Below are 6000 nucleotides of genomic sequence, written 5' to 3'. Positions count from 1 at the left end.
CTCTTGATCCGGTTTGGCTGTCTTTTCTCCTCATGTCTAATAATGGGGAGGGGCCAGTGGTGGTCCAGTGGTAGAAGTCTTGCCTCCCATGCAGGAGTCCTGGGTTCGATTCCTGGCCAGTGCACCTCATCCGCAGCCAACACCTGTCGGTCCAATGAGCCTTCTGTGTTGCTAGGATGCTGAACAGGTTTCAGCAGAGCTTCTAGACTAAGACAGACTAGGAAGAAAGGCCTGCCAATTGACTTCTGAAAATCAGCCAGTGGAAACCCTATGGATCACAATGGTCTGATCTGAAACCGATCATGGGACTGGCACAAGACCAGGCAGACTTTCGTCCCCCTCTACATAAGGTTGCCACGAGTTGGGCCAACCTTGCTAACAATAACAAGATGTTGCTGAGCAGGGTGTACCTGGGGTAACTGCCCCACTACAGGATTTTACACCACTGCTTTTCCCTAATACACAAATGTGGGGCAATTTCCTGACAGAGAATCAAAGAAGCAGAAAACAAAACAAACATGAAAAACCACAACCTCTCCCACATCACTTGGCTCAGAGATAATCTCTGCTGGCGTTTTCATGCGCTGCCTTCCAGCATTGTTTTGCTTGCATTCACCTTCGTTACCTAAGGAAAATATATTTACTGAGGGAAAAGCAACCAACAACATAAACTGAAAGAAAATGTAAACAGATATAAGCCATTATTACACACAAAAAAACAGTTGCTGTCGAGTCGACCCAGGTTACCATGACCCCATGTGTGCCAGAGTGGAACTGTGCTCCATAAGGTTTTCTTTTTTTATTTTATTTATTTTGTTGTTGTTGTTGAGAATATACACAGCAAGACATACACCAATTCAATAGTTTCTATGTACAATTCAGTGACATTGATTACATTCTCAACCTTTTTTTTCTGAGTTGTTTCTACCTCATTAATGTCAACTCACTACTCCCTGAGGTTCCTATCTAATCTTTTGAGCCACTGTTGTCTATTTGATCCCAAATAGATAGTTCTTAAAAGAACACAGTGCTAAAGGTGGACAATTTTTACTGTCACTGACAGTGTTGTATTTCAGGATAGAATTTGAAATGTTCTTTTTGACAGTGAATGCAATGCCATTCCTCTTTGGTTTGTCATTCCTGGCACAGTACACCACTATTATTTAAATTTACACACCAACAACTAAGGCCAAAGATGAAGAAATAGGAGTTTTTTTTTTTTTTTTTTTACCAACTTTTGCAGTCCGAAATTGATAAAACATGCAATCAAGGTGCATTGATAATTACTGGTGATTGGAACGCAAAAGTTGGAAATAAAGAAGGATTGGTAGTTGGAAAATATGGCCTTGGTGACAGAAACGATGCAGGAGATTGCACGACAGAATTTTGCAAGATCAATGATTTCTTCACCAACATAGTGACTATACAAAGGGACCTCACCAGATGGAATACACAGGAATCAAATTGACTACATCTGTGGAAAGAAACAATGAAAAAGCTCAATATCATCAGTCAGAACAAGGCCAGGGGTCAGCTGAGGAACAGACCATCAACTATATGCAAGTTGAAGTTGAAGCTGAAGAAAATTAAAACAAGTCCACAATAGCCAAAGTATGAGCTTGAGTATATTCCACCTGAATTTAGAGACCATCTCAAGAATAGATTTGACTCATTAAACACTAATGACTGAAGACCAGATGAGTTGTGGAATGACATCAGGAACATCACACATGAAGAAAGCAAGAGATCATTAAAAAGATAGGAAAGAAAAGACCAAAATGGATATCAGAAGAGCCTCCAAAACTTGCTCTTGAATGTAGAGTAGCTAAAGCAAAAGGAAGAAATGATGAAGTAAAAGAGCTGAACAGAAGATTTCAAAGGGCAGCTCAAGAAGAAAAAGTATTATCATGAAATGTGCCAAGACCTGGAGGTAGAAGACCAAAAGGGAAGAACACACTTGGCATTTCTCAAGCTGAAAGAACTGAAGAAAAAATTCAAGCCTCGAGTTGCAATATTGAAGGATTCTGTGGGCAAAATATTGAACGACACAGGAAGCATCAAAAGAAGATGGAAGGAATACACAGAGTAACTGTACCAAAAAGAATTGGTGGATGTTCAGCCATTTCAGGAGGTAGTTTACTAATGAAGATCAAAGACCACAGCCTTCAGTATGGATTGCACCTCAACATAAAGAAAACAAAAAGCCTCACAACTGGACCGATGAGCAACATCATGATAAACAGAGAAAAGACTGACGTTGTCGAGGATTTCATTTTACTTGGATCCACAATCAACAGTCATGGAAGCAGCAGTCAAGAAACCAAAAGATGCGTTGCATTGGGTAAATCTGCTGCAAAGGACCTCTTTAAAGTGTTGAAGAGCAAAGATGTCACCTTGAAGACTAAGGGGTGCCTGAACCCAGCCATGGTATTTTCAATCGCATCATATGCTTGTGAAAGCTGGACAATGAATAAGGAAGACTGAAGAAGAATTGACGCCTTGAATTGTGGTGTTGGAAGAATATTGAATATACCATGGACTGCCAAAAGAATGAACAAATCTGTCCTGGAAGAAGTACAACCAGAATGCTCCTTAGAAGCAAGGATGGCGAGACTGTGTCTTACATACTTTGGACATGTTGTCAGGAGGGATCAGTCCCTGGACAAGGACATCATGCTTGGCAGAGTACAGGGTCAGCGGAAAAGAGGAAGACCCACAATGAGGTGGACTGACACAGTGGCTGCAACAATGAGCTCAAGCATAACAATGATTGTAAGTATGGCTGAGGACCGGGCAGGGTTTCGTTCTGTTGTGCATAGGGTCTCAATGAGTCGGGACCGACTCAACGGCACCTAACAACAACAACACAACAACAGCATATAATCAGGAACCAGTGGTACAGAAGGAAGAATTCCAAGGTGCACTGAAGGCATTGGTGAGAAACAAGGCTCCAGGAATTGAAGTAATAGCAATTGAGATGCTTCAACAAACGGAGGCAGCGCTGGAAGTGCTTACTTGTCTATGCCAAGAAGTTTGGAAGGCAGCTACCCGGTCAACTGACTGGAAGAGATCCATATTTGTGCCCACCCCAAAGAAAAGTGATCCAACAGAATGAGGAAATTATCAAACAATATCATTAATATCACACACAAGTAAAATTTTGCTGAAGACCATTCAAAAGCAGTTGCAGTAGTACATTGACAGGGAATTGCTAGAAATTCAGGCCAAATTCAGAAGTCGATGTGGAACCAGGGATATCGTTGCTGATGTCAGATGGACCTTGGCTGAAAGCAGAGAATACCAGAAAGATGTTGATCTGTGTTTTATTGACTATGCAAAGGTATTTGACTGTGTGGATCATAACAAATTATGGATAATATTGCAGAGAATGGGGATTCCAGAACACTTAATTGTGCTCATGCGGAACTTGTACATAGATCAAAAGGCAGTCATTCGGACAGAACAAGGGGATACTGGGTGATTTAAAGTCAGGAAAGGTGTGAGGGTTGTATGCTTTCACCATACACATTCAATCTGTATGCTGAGAAGTTGGACTATATGAAGAAGAATGTGGCATTGGAATTGATGAAGATCAAAGCCCACAGTCTTCAGTATGGATTATACCTTAACATAAACAAAACAAAAATCCTTACAACTAGACCAATAAGCAATATCATGATAAATGGAGAAAAGATTGAAGTGTCAAGGATTTCATTTTACTTGGATCCACAACCAACACCCTTGGAACCAGCAGTCAAGAAATCAAGCAACACCTTGCATTGGGCAAATCTGCTGCGAAAAACCTCTTTAAAGTGTTAAAAAGCAAAGACGTCACTTTGGGGACTAAAGGGCAACTTATTTTACTCAGCATAATGTCTTCAAGCTCCATCCATGTTGTAGCATGTATCAAGACTTCATTTCCCTTCTGCCTGAGTAGTACTCCATTGTACACATATACCCCATTTTGTCTACCCATTCAGCTGTTGATGGGTATTTATGTTGTTTCCACCTTTTGGCTATGGTGAAGAGTGCTGCAATGAATATTGGTGTACAAGTCTCTGCTTTCAAATCTTTTGGGTACATATTAGGAGTGAAATTGCTGGGTCATATAGTTCTATTTTCAGTTTCTTGAGGAAATGCCACACTACTTTCCACAATGGCTATACCATTTTGCATTCCCACCAGCAACGCACAAGGGTTCCAATTTCCCCCACATCCTCGCTTGCCAACAGTTGTTATTTTCTGGATTTTTTTTTTTAAACCTTGTTGTTGTTAGGTGCCATTGAGTTGATTCCAACTCTCAGTGATCCTATGTACAACAGAACAAAACGCTACCCAGTCCTGCACCATCGTCATGATCATTGTTATGCTTGAGTCCATTGTTGCAGCCATTATGACAATCCGTCTTGTTGAGGGTCTTCCTCTTTTTTGCTGACCCTCTACCAAGCATGATGTCCTTCTCCTGGGACTGATCCCTCCTGATAACATGTCCAAAGTATGTGAGACATAGTTTTTAATCTTAGCCATCCTAAGCCAAAAGCAAAATCCATTGCAAAGGAGTCAATTCTGACTCATAGTGACCCTACAGGACAAAGTAGAACTGCCCAATGGAGATTTCAAGGGTGTAATCTTTACAGAATCAGACCGCCACATCTTTCACCCGAAGAGTGGCTGGTGGGTTTGAACTGCTGACATTTCGGTTAGCACCTGAGAGCTTAATCCCTGTGCCATCAGGGCTTCTTTAGCCAACCTAAAAACCAAAAAAAAAAAAAACAAAAAACATAACCCAAACTCGTTGCCATTGAATTGATTCTGACTTATAGTGACCCTATAGGACAGAGTAGAACTACCCCATAGAGTTTCCAAGGAGCGCCTGGTAGATTCGAACGGCTAACCTTTTGGCTGGCAGCCACAGCTCTTAACCACCATGCCACTAGGGTTTCCTTAGCCATCCTAGTGGGAGTGAAATTATATATCATTGTGCTTTTGATTTGCATCTTTCTGATGGTTACTGACATTGAGCATCTTTTCATGTGTTTAGTGGCCATTTGAATGTCCTTTTTGGTGAAATGTCTATTCAAGTCCTTTTAATGATTGGGCTATTTGTTTTTTTGATTTTAAGTCATCAAAGTTTTATATATATTTTGGCTATTAGATTCTTATCGGATATATGGTTTCCAAAGATATTCTCCCAGTCAGTAACTTGTTTTTCACATTTTTGGTAAAGCGTTTGGATAAACATAAATTTTTAATTTTCATGAAGTCCCATTTAGTTGTCTTTTGCTGTTTGTGCTTTTGTTATATTAGCAGATCCACTGTTAAAAGCTAGGCGCAACAGCATTTCCCTTGCATTTTCTTCTAAGAATTTTATGGTTTTAGTTTGCATACTTAGGTCCTTAAACCATTTTGAATTTATTTTTGTGTATGGTGTAAGGCATGGATCCTGTTTCAGTCTTCTGCATGTGGAAACCCAATTTTCCCAACACCTTTTATGAAAGAGACTCTTCTTTTCCCATGGAATGGACTTAGCACCTTTGTCAAAATCAGCTGACCATAGATGTGTGGGTTTATTTCTGGACTCTCCAGTTCTACCCGATTGGTCTGTGTGTCTACAGTTATACCAGCACCAGGCTGTTTTGATTACTGTAGCTGTATAATATGTTTGAAACTCAGGAAGTATGAGTCCTCCTACTTTGTTCTTCTCTTTCAACATTGCTTTGGTTATTCAGGGCCTCTTGCCTTCCATATAAAGTTGAAGACCAATTTACCAAGAACACAGTGTGAGAAAGTCCTCGGCCCAAGGTGGAATTTTTGTGTATATGGTGTGAGGTAGGGAATCAAGGTTTTTTTTTTTGTTTTTTCCACGGTGATATTCAATTACTCCAGAAGGATTTATTGAATATCCTATCCTTGCCTGAGTTCATTCAGCTAACCAGGGATGGAGCAGGGATTAAAAAGCAGCTCCATCAGGCTCCAGCCCTGCCCACTCTCCAGTCCCCT

This window comes from Loxodonta africana, chromosome 3, assembly GCF_030014295.1.
Source record: "Loxodonta africana isolate mLoxAfr1 chromosome 3, mLoxAfr1.hap2, whole genome shotgun sequence".
In the NCBI taxonomy this organism is placed as follows: Eukaryota; Metazoa; Chordata; class Mammalia; order Proboscidea; family Elephantidae; genus Loxodonta; species Loxodonta africana.
This window is presented reverse-complemented; position numbering follows the sequence as displayed.